The sequence below is a fragment of the Macaca nemestrina genome, chromosome 14 (genome assembly GCF_043159975.1).
Source record: "Macaca nemestrina isolate mMacNem1 chromosome 14, mMacNem.hap1, whole genome shotgun sequence".
Lineage (NCBI taxonomy): Eukaryota > Metazoa > Chordata > Mammalia > Primates > Cercopithecidae > Macaca > Macaca nemestrina.
The window spans coordinates 41,233,250-41,248,284 of record NC_092138.1 but is presented as its reverse complement, the minus strand read 5'-3'; the positions used below and the strand labels follow the sequence as shown (position 1 = coordinate 41,248,284).

Sequence of the window (15,035 nt, the reverse complement as noted above, 5' to 3'; positions counted from 1 at the left end):
CTGATGAACCCCTCTAGTGCATTTGTTAATATTTCACTTACTATATTTTCAACTCAGAATTTTTAATTGCTTTTTTAAAAATAATTTTTCTCCATTTGTATGCTCTATTTAAGATGACATTGTCATCATATAGCCTGCTTTAATCATGTTTTGTTATAATTCTGTGAATATGTTAAATGTCTATTATGATTTTTTTCTGATAAATATGTCATTTGTTCACTCTTACAGGAAATTTCTGTTGTCTGAGTTCTTTATAGGCTGTAGGTCATACTGTCATGTTTCTTTGTATACCTCAAATTTTTGTTTTGTTGAAAACAGGACATTATATATAACATATTATAACAACTCTGGGTACTTCTTTTTTTCCTCCCCCACATCTGCACCTAGTTACTGTTATTTTCTCAAATTGTTTACTGACTGCTTGAATGATTTTTCTAAATGTCTGTTTCTTTTCTCATAGTATTAACCTCTGATGTTCTCCTTGGGAGGTACAGCTTTGAGTATCCTAAAATCTTCACAATTTATACATCTGACAAAGGACTAATATACAGAATCTACAAGGAACTCAAACAAATTAGCAAGTAAAAACAAAAAAATCCCATTAAAAACTAGGCTAAGGGCATGAATAGACAATTCTCAAAAGAAGATATACAAATGACCAACTAACATATGAAAAAATGCTGAACATCACTAATGATCAGGAAAATGGAACTCACTTTACTCCTGCGATAATGACCATAATAAAAAAATTAAAAAATAATATCTGTTGGCTTGGATGTGGTGAAAAGAGAACACTTCTATACTGTTGGTGGGAATATAAACTAGTACAAGCTCTGTGGAAAACAGTGTGGAGATTCCTTAAAGAACTAAAAGTGGAACTACCATTTGATCCGGAAATCCCTCTATTGGGTATTTACCCAAAGGAAAAGAAGTCATTATACCAAAAAGATACTTACACATGCATGTTTATAGCAGCACAATTCGCAATTGTAAGACTATAGAACCAGCCCAAATGACCATCAGTCAACGAGTAGATAAATTGTGGTATATATATGATGAAATTCTACTCAGCCACACACAAAAAAAAGAATGAATTAATGGCATCCTCAGCAACCTGGATGAAACTGGATACTGTTATTCTAAGCGGAATCGCTCTGAAGTGGAAAACAAAATGTCCTATGTTCTTACACTTAAGTGGGAGCTAAGTTATGAGTATGCAAAGGCATAAAAATGATACAATGGACCTTGGGGACTCAGGGAAAGAATGGAAGATGAGTAATGGATTAAAGACTACAAATTAGATTCAGTGTATACTGCTCAGGTGATAGGTGCACCAAAATCTCACAAATCACCACGAAAGAACTTACTCATGTAACCAAATGCCACCTGCTTCTCCAAAACCTATGGAAATTAAAAAAAATAAATAAGCATCCATGGGATAGTAGTACCGTAGGACTCTGTATTTCTCTAATCACACTCAACTGTTAAATCCCACAAATTGTCAAAGGACTGCTCAATTATTTTCAATAAGACCATGGGGTGATAAACTGCTCTAAATTTAACTATAAAATCCGAGCTCCTTTTAAGGAATAGTTTCTGGGGTCAGTCTTTGATTTTTGTCTTGACCTTAGAAGTGCTTTTCTCAAATGTGTTATTCCTGGGTCCTTTTCTGCAAACTAACTGGACTATAGTTTTATCTGTATCTTGAATCTCCACATTCCTTTCACCACAACTTCCACTGTTCTTGAGAGCACACCTAGGCCCCAACTTCTCCAAACTTTGCTGAAATAGTTCCTTTATAAACATATTAAGAGTTTTTGGTTTTATGGCCTGTGCTCCTCCCAGGTAAAATAGCCGAGCTAGGAATATGTATCCAAGGGTGGAGACAATAGTCAGGTTCTTTCTAAGAATCTGCTCTAGGGCTTACATACTTAGCTGCGGGTTGGGAGGGAGCAGCCCAAAGTCCTCTCAACTTGCCTCTCCACTTATGGAACCACCACCTGACAAGCTGTGTTAGGGTGATTAGGACCTCAGTCTTCTCAGAACATCATGCCCAAAGTAAAGTCTCCTTTCCACAAGTGAGGGTTGGGTAGAAAAAGGGACCCTAATCTCTCAACCACTCTTAAGTTGAGCAATAGGCAATTGGGGTAGGGTGAGCAATGCTGACATCCTGCTTCTCCTGATGAGAAAGCTCTCCAACTGGACATTAGAAGGAGCCTTGTCTTCTTGGCTACAGCAATCTGGAGTACAGTGCATCTTTCTGTGCATAAAGGACAAAGAGAAAAAGTAGTCTTACTAAATTTTTATGTATTTTCTAGAGTATATATTTTTTATTTGATGCTGCACTCAGGACCATTGCCAAAGGCCTTGAGCGCACACACACACGCATGCACACACGTATTTTCACCAGTCTCACTGAAGAGTGGGTGGAGAGTAGGTCAGTGGCACTCTTCACACTTTGCTGCCTGAAGCTGATCTCTCTCTTTTAAATTTACCTATAGAGTTACACTTAACAATGTTATTTTTTTCTCATGTGTCTTCAAATTACTCTCTATTGTTCTTGCATTTTGTCCTAAACCACTTTCTTTAGAGTTTCTTGTAGGGTAGTTCTGCTATCGGCAAATTGGCTCAATTTTTCTTTAGCTGAGAAACTGCTAAGTAATACTTCATTTTTGAAGGATGACTTTGCTAGATTTGGAACTTTTCTTCACTTTTTTTTTCTTTTAGCACTTTGATTAATTCATATCAGTGCCTTCTGACCTTCATGAGGCCTAATGAGAAATCAGTTAATTTTATTGAAGATCACCTAAATATGTTATCATTTCTCTCTTGCTGTTTTGAAGATTCCCTTTTTGCATTTGGCTTTCAAATATATGATATTGGTGTGAATGCCTATGGACCTCTTTTATTTTATTGATCATATAATTCAATGAGCTTCTTGGTAGATTAATGGAGATTAATATTTTCACCAAAGGAGAATTTATTTTGGCCATTATGTTTTCAAACATTTCTTCTGTTTCTTTTTCTCTCTTCTCTCCTTCTGAGATTCATATCATGAGAACTTTAGCATACTTGATAGTTTTCCACAGGCCTCTGAGGCTTTGGTTTTCTTTTCTTTTTTTTTTTTTTTTCTTTCTGCTCTTCAGGCTGAATAACCTCAATGAACCTATGTTCAGGTTCACTGATTTTTTTCTTCTGCCTGTTAAATCTGCTGTTGAGACCCTTGTAGTAAATTTTGTATTTAGCTCTTGCACTTTAAATTCCAGAACTTCTACTTGGTTCTCTTTTATAATTTGTATCTTTTTATTAATACTCTCTATTTGATGAAATATTATTTACATACTTTATTTTCTTACACAGTGTTTCCTTTGCCTCTTTGAACATGTTTGAAATAGATGATTTAATGTGCTGCCTTTCTCAGGAACAGTTTCTTTGTTTATTTTTCCTTTGTATGGGCCATACTTTCTTATTTCTTTGAACAGTTATATTTTTGGTTTGAAACTAGATATTTTAAACAATACAATGGGGCTACTCTGAAATTTAGATTATTTCATCTTTCTACAGTTTTTTGTTTTTGCTGCTTATTATAGTCATTGTTTATTTGTTGGTGACTTTTTCAAATTAATTATTAAAGTCTTCTTTGCCATATAAGCCTATTGAATTATTTTATTGGTTAGTTTAAGGATTAGCTAATAAGGCACAGATTTCCATAAATGCCTGGAACCAACACATGTTCAGATATTTGCTAAAGGGTTCTGTGGAAGTATTTAGGCTTAATTTTAATATTCAGCCAGGAAACATAAAGTTATACCTTAGCTTTCAATTTCTGCATAAGCAGAGCTTTAAGATAAGTATAAGGTTAGAACTTTCGGCTCCTCCTGTCTTTTCTGTGCATGCACACAACCCTACACATGCACATTGTCTTCCAGGTTCCCTAGAATAAATCAAAGCTTTTGAAAGTCCGTATAGGTGTCTCATTCCTTAGCCATATTTTAAAGCTTTTTAGTTAAACTATTATTTTTTCAAATTGTTATCCATTGCTTCATGCAGGTGCAATGTTAAAATACTTTCTTGGAAATGTTTTTAATAAACTCAACCTCCCCATTCCCTCATTTCTCTTATCCCTTTTAGCACTGGTTTGACTATGAATCAGGTCAAATAAAGATAAGCCTCTATACTAAGGTCTTCTAGGAAAACAACAGATAAGTCAAATAATGATGGTTTTGAGGATGAGTCTTTTAAAGAGCCCAGCTCTACTCTGTTTCCTCCAGTACCAGTAATATGTATGTCATTTTCAAAGCTACTACTGAGCTGGGGAGTGAGGGTTGAAGCTATTAAATCTGAAACACAACAAAGCTTACTTTTGTTATCAAAGGTCACCCATTTTTCTTGACTAAACACTCACCCACTTGCTTCAAGGCTTTAGTTAATTTTCAGATTTCTGAAAAGTTGGTTCAACAACTTTAGACATTTTTCTTGTTGCTTTTATGAAAAAGAACATATTTTGAAGGTCTTTACACTATCATTTTTATTTATGTCATGATATATAGCATTCTTAAAAAACAAAATAGCAATGAAGGACAGAGTTGTGTTTACCAGGGTTAAGGAGAGGGTGGGTATAAGAGGGTAGTGGATATAGCCATAAAAATTGAAACACAAGAGACCTTTGTGGTGATGGAAATGTTCTATACCTTGACAGTACAAATGTCAATATGCAATGATTGTTAATATACTGTTAGGGACTGAATGTTTGTATTCTCCCAGAATTTATGTTAAAATGCTAAACTCAATTTGATGGTATTAGGAGATAGGGCCTTTGAGAGATAATTAGATCATGAAGGTGAAGCACTGATGAATGGGATTAGTACCCTTTATAAGAGGCAAGAGACCTAGCTAGCCCTCTTTCCACAAGGTGGCATTACAATAAGAAGTTGGCAGCCTGCAGCCTGGAGAAGGCCCTTATCAGAACCCAACCATACTGGCATGATGATCTTGGACTTCCATCCTCTAGAACTGTGAGATATAAACTTATGTTGTTCATAAGCCACCCAGTCTATGGACCTGTCTGTATTGCTTTGTACAGCTGCCTCTAAATCTAGAAATAACTCAAAATTTTAAAGGCAAATAATGTATACTACCATGAGTTCAAAAAATATAAGGTTTTTCTTTTATTCTACCTGGTTGTCACTCATATGTGTAGTTAAGGTTAATTCTAATGATTTATTATACACGCACACATACACACACACAAACTTTGTATCCATGTAAATTAAAAAGTAGTTGTTTATAGTGCTTTATGTTTCTTTTAGAAAAAGAAAAAATACAACTTCTACTGTTTCTTTATTATAAATGTTAACTAAGTATATATAAATGTATGTATCTATATATTAACTTTGGTTTCCACTAAATAAGTAATGGAAAATGATATTAAATAACTAAATTAATGAGGGCAAGCATAACAAATAATTTCTGTGATAAAAGCTTTACTAGATCTCAAATAGCTTTCAGGTGGAATAATTGTTTTATTTCTATGAGAATGTTGAAGGCTTTTCTTAAAAAATATATGTTAGCTTAACTATAACAAGGATGTGCAAAGCAAAAATGCATTTAATACAATTACATAAATATGTTGTCATTTATTTTTTGAGCCTCAGTTTCCACTTTGGTATACTGTTTATAGGGTAAATGAGGGTACTAATCAATGAGAAGTGAAATTGAAATAGGTCAAATATGGATTACTAAGGGATAGTATTGGAAAAATATCCCAGGCTTTAACATCGCTTAGTAGAAAATATTTTTTCTATTATACCTACTTTCCAATAGTTTAAAAGTATCATTTTATTTTGTTATGCTCTCCTTCAAACAAAGCATATTTTCATTGTATGAAATGCGTCCTAGTCACACAAACAACCTTGTGAAATACTTCTGAAATAAAGTAATCAATTTTTTATCTGACAAATAATATATTTGGGTAAAATGGTATTGCACTTACTTCAGTGATTTAGAATGTTGAATGGTTGATAAGTGCACAAAATAAGGAAAAACAGAACAGAATTTATACTTCCATTGTGACAAAGCAATTAAAGCTAAACAAGGAGAGAAGTTTAGTCAAGTACACATAGAGATATTGTGGGTAATATTTCCATAGACACAGATAAGTATGTACTATTGGATAAAGTCCAAAACTATTTATTTCTGGATTCTCCCATTTTAATTGTTGGATTAATATTTCTAAATCATTTGTGGTGCTTGCAACAATAAAATATTCTGGGTAACACAATGAAACAAATACATATGTTTAGCCTTCAATAATTTCCAATTACAGTGGAGATGTCTGTGTGTGTGTGTATATACACACACACACACAATTATTGTACACCTCTAGATTAGCACCATAATCCATGATTTATATGATATGGCACATAGCACTGGCGTTTCTATGATGTCCTACTTGTCTGTAATTTAATACCATTAAACACCACAACTTTTGAATGTAGCCCATTACATCATTGTGTACTCAGCGGAAAGAAGTGTAACAAATGGTTTCTGATCTGAAGGAGTTTGTGGAAATGGCATTAGTAAACTGAAAAAAAAAAAAAGAATGCATTGTAGCTTATATAACTGTATACAAGATACTATAAACAGTACTTAATAGATGACAAAGACAGTAGGATGTGCAGAAGCTCAGAAGAGGAAATGATAACAACATATAGAAAGAGAAAAACTTCACAGAGGAGGGAGAATTTTAGTAGATTTAATACCAAGTCATCTAGGGTGAGTACAATTGTGAGCCTTGCATCCAAATTTAAATATTTCAATCTCCAATCTATGTTATTTTAAAATTTTTGACTTCCTGTTTCTTCTGAAAAGAAACCTGTTTGTAAAGTTGAATCTTTCAGCAAAATAACTTCGCAGTCCTTTGAATCTTTTCTTCCTCCGTTATCTTCTCTCTAATTAAACATAATGTTGATTAATACTGAAAAATTCAGATATTTTATGTCCATTTACTATCAATTATAATTTAAAAGCAGTTAAGGAAGTAGGAATATATAACTTAAAATTTTAACAAGGGGCTTATGATAAACTTTGCCCCAATGCACTTTTATATGTCTAAAGCAAGCTTTTATATTTACAATGTTTATGTGTATGTCTATACTTTTTGTAAAATAGTGTTTTTCGACTGGTGTGTTATGATGCTGGAATGTCAAGATAAATTCAGAGATATGTTACAAATTAATAAATAATAATGGCAACACTAAAATCCAATCATTTGCTTTTGCAAATAATTACTTCATTACTTGTTTGAACCATTATATACCCTCTTGAATAGAAGATGAGAGGATAAAGTCGTAACTATCTAGGAGAGAATTATGCTCAACACAGGAAATGGTCATTACAGCGTTTTCTACAGGACGCTGCTCTCAGTAATAGATATTGTGTTAGGAGACATGAAACGGACTCTTTGAAAGAAGTGTCAGTAAAAGAAGAGCTAAATAAAAGCTCCTAAGACCAAATTTAACTTGAAAATCCCAAAAAACATAGAGCTTTAGTATATTCTTCCTAAATTGCATTTTTAAAATTGTTATATTGAGTCATTTCTTAAAAATTAAACAGATTTGAAAAATATCAATTGTTTTGGAAAATTATGTTGAAAGGGAAATTGCTTATGCAAAATAGTTAATATAAATATATAAATATACCAAAATTACAGTGCTCAAGTATGTACTTTTAAAATGAATAGTATTCTTATATCAGAGTATATGAGTTTATATTTATACCAAGCATTTCAGAATAAAGCAAAATTATTTCTATTAACTATGCAGCCTGAAAAATTTTCCCTCAATAATGTTTCATCAATGTATTTTTTTTTTAATTTAGCCAGTAAGAAATTTTATCTGCTTGTACTAAACTTGAGTAAAAGTTTAATAAAATGATTGTTCCTGTAAAGTGGCTATTTTTGTTGTTCTAAGTGACTGGCAGGGATTTAATTAATAGTATAATGAAAGTATTTTATCTAGAAAGCTTAGCATAAAACCTTCAACTAGATGATTACATGAAAAAAGGCCTTAAAAAGAATAGACCTGAAAAATTTGTTAGCTGGACAAGAGAATAATCCGTCATCAACTAATTTTTTTTTAGATTTTTTAAGTTTTATTTTTAAGTATCATTGGGGAGATTGAAGCTAGTATCAGAGTTTATGCAGAACTTCCTTTGCCAGTGTCCATTAGATTACTACACAGGACTCAGTTTACCATGTGTTTTACCTCCTACAAAAGAGTCCTGCAATAGAGTTCTCTTTTAGCTTATTTCACTAGATACTGTATTTTCAAACCTGGATACTAATGCCTGTCCTCCAGTGACACATCGCTTTCCAATATCTGATGAATGGAGGCATTCATCAGCAGCTACTTAAATGACAAGTAGATATCTTGACAACACAAACAAATACAGTAATGTTATCTAAAAGCTGACCTATTCAGGGCTTTCCTCACCGGTGATAATTAGATGTTCCAGCTCAGTGATGTGTAACATTGTTCAGTTCCCAGGTGTGTTTCTCCCAGAAAACATACCCAGATGGGTATCTACTATGTGCCTAAAACCATTGTACTTATTTACACTGGTGTAAAGGAAGTAAATGCTTCTCTAAATAAGGGAAGATAGACAATATCTTAAATCCATGAAAGAAGTATAGTGCTTTCCTTCCATATGTTTTATTCAATAACACATTTCCTATTAATAACTATTTATCTATTTCTATTTAGACCTGAAAATATCTCACAATCATGTTTTCGAAATTTTATCTCTTTTTTTCTTTTGGAACTGTAGTCTCTCCAACCAAGTACTTTTTCAATGAGGTAGACCCCCACATAGAAACAGACACATGCACACACACGCATACACACACACGCACACACACACAGACACTCTGACAATTTACATACCCATCCAAGAGAAAGTACATGATTATGCCAGTTATTAAAGTGTAAAAGAGAGAAAATACACATATATTATATATTAACATATATATGTGTGTGTGTGTGTGTGTGTGTGTGTGTGTGGAATAGCTAAAATATTGAAAACAATGCATTGTGAACCCAACATTTATATTTCTGGAAATTTTTCCCAGAGAAATGAAGATCTATATTCACAGAAAAATATGTACACAGATATTTATAGCAGCTTTATTCACAATAGACAGAAACTGGAAACATCGCCTATATCCTTCCACAGGTAAATGGTTACACAAATCATAGTGGATCTATACAATGAAGTACTACTTAGCAATAAAAAAGAACAAGTTATTGATATAACAACTGATGACTCCAAAAAATTATGGTGAGTGAAAAAAAGCCAAGCTCAAAAGATTACATTCTGTATGATTCAATTTATATAATACTCTTTAAATTATAAAATTATAGAAATAGAGAACAAAGTAGTGATTTCCAGAGGTTAAGGAGATAGAGCAAGAGGGCATGGGATGTGCTATTAAAGGGCAAGAAGATAAATCCTTGTAGTGATGGAAATGTTCTGTATCTTGACTGTATCAATATTAATATCCTGGTTTTGTTATTACAGTATGGTTTTCCAAGATGGGAAAAAGTGAAAACTTGATCTCTCTATATTGTTGATTTTTATATTATTTCTTTCAACTGCATGTAAATCTATAGTTATCTCCACATGAAAAATAGTTTTTAAAATGATATAGCTTAACTACATAGATCAAGTAATCAAAGAAATACATTTCTTAGCATTTCTTACCATTCGATTGACTGAGATTGGCTTTTTCTCTAAAACATGCACTAAAAAGGCAGCTATGAGTTTATATGTCTTCTGTAACCTGTTAGTGTTACTATTTTTGAAGGTGTTTGGTGAATATAAGCAATTCAACATAGAAACCAAATTTAAGATGTCGATGGTGAGATGGATGTTAGACAAGGCTTGTGACCCAGGGTGGATAAAAGGTGGAAGTAATCTTGGAAACAAAGATTTTAAGAAAATAAACTTTGAGTATGCATCTCTGAGTCTATTTTATGTATCATGTTAAGGTCACATGTTCAGATTCTGAAGTAAAAGAAAGACTTAATATTTTATATATGATATTGATTATTTTTATTTTTTCATTCATAACAAGGAAATAATAATAAAATAATTACCAGATTGTATTTCTCCTATTTTATTTTATTATACTTTATGCTCTAGGGCACATGTGCACAACGTGCAGGTTTGTTACGTATGTATACATGTGCCATGTTGGTGCGCTGCACCCATTAACTCGTCATTTACATTAGGTATATCTCCTAATGCTATCCCTCCCCCTTCCCCCCACCCCACAACAGGCCCTGGTGTGTGATGTTCCCCTTCCTGTGTCCAAGTGATCTCATTGTTGAATTCCCATCTATGAGTGAGAACATGCGGTGTTTGGTTTTCTGTTCTTGCAATAGCTTGCTGAGAATGATGGTTTCCAGCTGCATCCATGTCCCTACAAAAGACAGGAACTCATCCTTTCTTATGGCTGCATAGTATTCCATGGTGTATATATGCCACATTTTCTTAATCCAGTCTGTCATTGATGGACATTTGGGTTGGTTCCAAGTCTTTGCTATTGTGAATAGTGCCACAATAAACTTACGTGTGCATGTGTCTTTATAGCAGTGTGATTTATAATCCTTTGGGTCTATACCCAGTAATGGGATGGCTGGTTCAAATGGTATTTCTAGTTCTAGATCCTTAAAGAATTGCCACACTGTCGTCCACATTTCTCTTAATTTTAAGTGAGATAGTATCTGCAATGCTCCTAGCACCATCAATATTATAGAATCTTAATTGAAGTCTCAGGATAGATTCAGAGACAGCAGTAGATACTTTTTATTGATTGTTTATGTCTGTGTATAAACTTGCAAAATTATTACATGTATTGGTTAAAACTTTATTCTTTTCCCATGGATCCCAAGTTGTCTATGCTATCTGGAGTGACTTTATCTGCATCAACACAATGGTGAACTTTCACTAATCTAATACCTAACTCAAACATTCCATTCTTCCAAAATATTTCCTTTCAAAAATTTTTGTACTCTCCACAGCTATATAATTTTGTGTTTCCTCCATTTCATCACTAAGATTTCTTATATATGTTGTTAGTCAAACACAAATTAATGTGGATTGAATTGTTTGTATATATTTAAGTTGTGTGTTCAGTAACCTTATAATTTATGATCCAAATTGAAACACGTCTGAGAGTAAAAGGTGCTGCTATTAGTAATAATGTCAGGCTAACTGATATAAACCCAGATGCTAACTTGGAACCTAGGTTCAAACTCACTAATAAATAACAATCGTGGTATCTAGGGATCATATATAATATATCTACTTATATATAAAGAACCTAGCCATTTGCTTGGCATGTAATCAATGTTTAATAATGTTCATGGCACCTGTATGTACAAATGAAACCTTAAATAAAACACTCAATACATATATAATCAGACCAGTGAACTCTGGTGACTCCTGTGGTGCCTGTTAATAAGCTGCTGTCTATCAGTAATTTGCTTTACAATCCTGGGAATGGTGTGCTACACTCCACATTTTTGTTCTGCCATCTTGTTCCTTTTTAGGTTCTGCTGGTAATGGACCCTTGAGAGAGACTGAAAAGATTGAGGTGGGAGAAAGGCCTTCCTTTCTGTTTGTCTCTTATTCTTTTAGCAACCTTGCTTTTTCACCATAGAAGCAGCAGTAACTTCCAATAACAGCAGTCAAATTTAGTTTGCAGGTTTTCTAAATGTTAGAAATAGAACATCATTTTTTTCTTCTTCAACGACATCAGCACCGTGGGCTGAGACCCTATCTTCAGACTTCTAGACTCCTTCAAGCTCAGAAGTAACTGTAGCAGCCGGCCAGGACCCACCTCCTCAGAGATCTGAATTTCAGTTGCAGGGCTCTTTCTTAAAGCTCCTAAAGTATTATAATCCAAGCCATTTTTGCATTCCCTCAGCCTTAGAATCATCAGGTGTTTCCTGCAAATATTAACTCCACATTATCTCAGCATTCTCTTTGTGCATTTCCAGTTACCTATTTAACACTGACATATCTAGTTAGCAACTCTTTACATTAAGTCATTTTCTTAAATAATTGGCATACAGGCACTTTCTATAGGATTAATATCACTACATATTTCCAAAGAATGGGTTTTTCTCCCTAAGGGCTCATGTTCTCACTCCATTCATTACTAATTAGCTGTCAGCTACCCAAAAAATAAAAGCAGTAATCAGGCCTGAGAAGGAAATGAGATATTGTTGTTGCTTCTGACTCAGTTAGTCTTTTTTAGCTTTTTATCTGAATAATCTTAACAGAAAATAATATTCTTACCTCCAACCATTTCTGACTGCAAAATCTCATGTGTTTACCTTAACTGTGTTGGTAGCTTCTTTATAAACCATTCCTTTCTCATTTATTTCCTCTTAGAAGTCTTATCATAAACAAATCCATAACCTCATGAAATAAGTTCCCACTGTCAGAACTTTAGCTTCCTTATTCATAGCCATAATCCTAATATACAATATTTATTTTCTGTTGTATAACTCATCAATGTAACAATTGCAATGGTGATGTAATTCACTGAACTGTACAAAACCATAAGATATTAATTGCCCAGCATATTTGTGTTAATTTCCAGACACCTATTTTAATTAGTGTGATGCGTTACTGCATACAGCTCTTTTACTGGACGTATCACAAATAATCATCTATGTTCACATAAATCTTCATAATGCCCATTTATTATATATGGCTAAAAATATTCCTCTAAGTTGATATGTAAATATTTATGTAGTTAAACCTCTGATTTCGAACACTTAGTTTGATTTCAGATTTTTTCTATGCCGTGCCACACTGCAATGGATATGTTTGCGTGTCTGTGTGTGTGTGTAAACTTTTTCTTTTGGAATAGACCTTTAATATATATTCCAAAAGAAAAAGTTTGCACACACACACAAATACCTAGTTTGGGATATATTGAGTCAGAGAGAATGAAGTCATGTGCTTATGATAAAGCCAGACAGAATATTCTCTTCTGATGGATTACCTCTAGACTCATCTGTTGACAGGGAAAATCATGGCAGGCTTTCCTTATATAGTCATAAGATTTTGCATCAAAATTGGTGCTAAAAAATTGGCACTATATATTTCACGGCATGCTTATTTGATGATAATGGGTATTTCAGGTATTCAGTGGGAGAGGAAGGGGACAAGTCATACTGAGACATTCAGTAGTCTAGCAAATTACTCACTTCTTTTTGATCCTCAATCTGCAAGTGAGGGAAGGTTGATAAATGGAGAGACATTTAAATGTCCTTAAAAACACATCAGACTTCGGCTTGATAGTTCATTGAGGCAGGGAACATTATTGACAGGATGGTGTTATGATCATTAGTCTATTCACTAGTTTTTCTGGTCCTTCACTGTTCACTGGTGGTTTGTTCGTTTTCATCCCCTTGAAGTTAGATGGAGACTATTGATCTTATTTTCACCAGTGAAATATAAGCAGAGGTGATAGGCTCAATCACTTAGGTCACAACAGAGGAGGATATGCAAATGAGATCTAGATTGGAGTGAGTTTATTTTATTTTTCTTTATTATTATACTTTAAGTTCTAGGGTACATGTGCACAACGTGCTGGCTTGTTACATATGTATACATGTGCCATGTTGCTGTGCTGCACCTGTTAACTCATCATTTACATTAGGTATATCTCCTAACGCTATCCCTCCCCACTCCCCCAACCCCATGACAGGCCCCGGTGTGTGTTGGTTCCCACCCTGTGTCCAAGTGTTCTCATTGTTCAATTCCCACCTATGAGTGAGAACATGTGGTGTTTGGTTTTCTGTAATTGCAATAGTTTGCTCAGAATGATCATTTCCAGCTTCATCCATGTCCCTACAAAGGACATGAGCTCATCATTTTTTATGGCTGCATAGTATTCCATGGTGTATATGTGCCACATTTTGTTAACCCAGTCTATCATTGATGGACATTTGGGTTGGTTCCAAGTCTTTGCTGTGAATAGTGCCACAATAAACATACGTGTGCATCTGTCTTTATAGCAGCATGATTTATAATCCTTTGGGTATATACCTAGTAATGGGATGGCTGGTTCAAATGATATTTCTAGTTCTAGATCCTTGAGGAATTGCCACACTGTCTTCCACAATGGTTGAGCTAGTTTACAGTCCCACCAACAGTGTAAAAGTGTTCCTATTTCTCCACATCCTCTCCGGCACCTGTTGTTTCCTGACTTTTTAATGATCACCTTTCTAACTGATGTGAGATGGTATCTCAATGTGGTTTTGATTTACATTTCTCTGATGATCATGGATGATGAGCATTTTTTTCATGTGTCTGTTGGCTGTATAAATGTCTTCTGAGAAGTATCTTTTCATATCCTTCACCCACTTTTTGATGGGGTGGTTTGATTTTTTCTTGTAAATTTGTTTAAGTTCTCTGTAGATTCTGGATATTAGCCCTTTGTCAGATGGGTAGATTGTAAAAATTTTCTCCCATTCTGTAGGTTGCCTGTTCACTCGGATGGTAGTATCTTTTGCTGTGCAGAAGCTCTTTAGTTTAATTAGATCCCATTTGTCAATTTTGGCTTTTGCTGCCATTGCTTTTGGTGTTTTAGTCATGAAGTCCTTGCCCATGCCTATGTCCTGAATGGCATTGCCTAGGTTTTTTTGTAGGGTTTTTATGGTTTTAGGTCTAACATTTAAGTCTTTAATCCATCTTGAATTAATTTTTGTATAAGGTGTAAGGAAGGGATCCAGTTTCAGCTTTCTACTTATGGCTAGCCAGTTTTCCCAGCACCATTTATTAAATAGGGAATCCTTTCCCCATTGCATGTTTTTTTCAGGTTTGTCAAAGATCAGATGGTTGTAGATGTGTGGTATTATTTCTGAGGGCTCTGTTCTGTTCCATTGGTCTGTATCTCTGTTTTGGTACCAGTACCATGCTGTTTTGGTTACTGTAGCTTTGTAGTATAGTTTGAA

At 34.1% G+C, this 15,035-nt stretch overlaps 1 protein-coding gene across 4 annotated transcripts in view; it reads left to right on the top strand.

Moving 5' to 3' along the window:
- The window catches only part of LOC139358300 (cytochrome c oxidase subunit 8C, mitochondrial-like), a 215,607-nt gene that overhangs the window by 50,975 nt on the left and 149,597 nt on the right, over nt 1-15,035 (top strand). The window contains exon 2 of one of the 4 annotated variants that reach the window (XR_011613051.1): nt 461-1,392. The exons of the other annotated variants lie outside the window; for them this stretch is intronic. The gene's annotated coding sequence lies outside the window, so the exon portion shown is untranslated. Of the gene's footprint in view, nt 1-460; nt 1,393-15,035 lie in introns of those variants that run through there. 4 annotated transcript variants of the gene reach the window in all.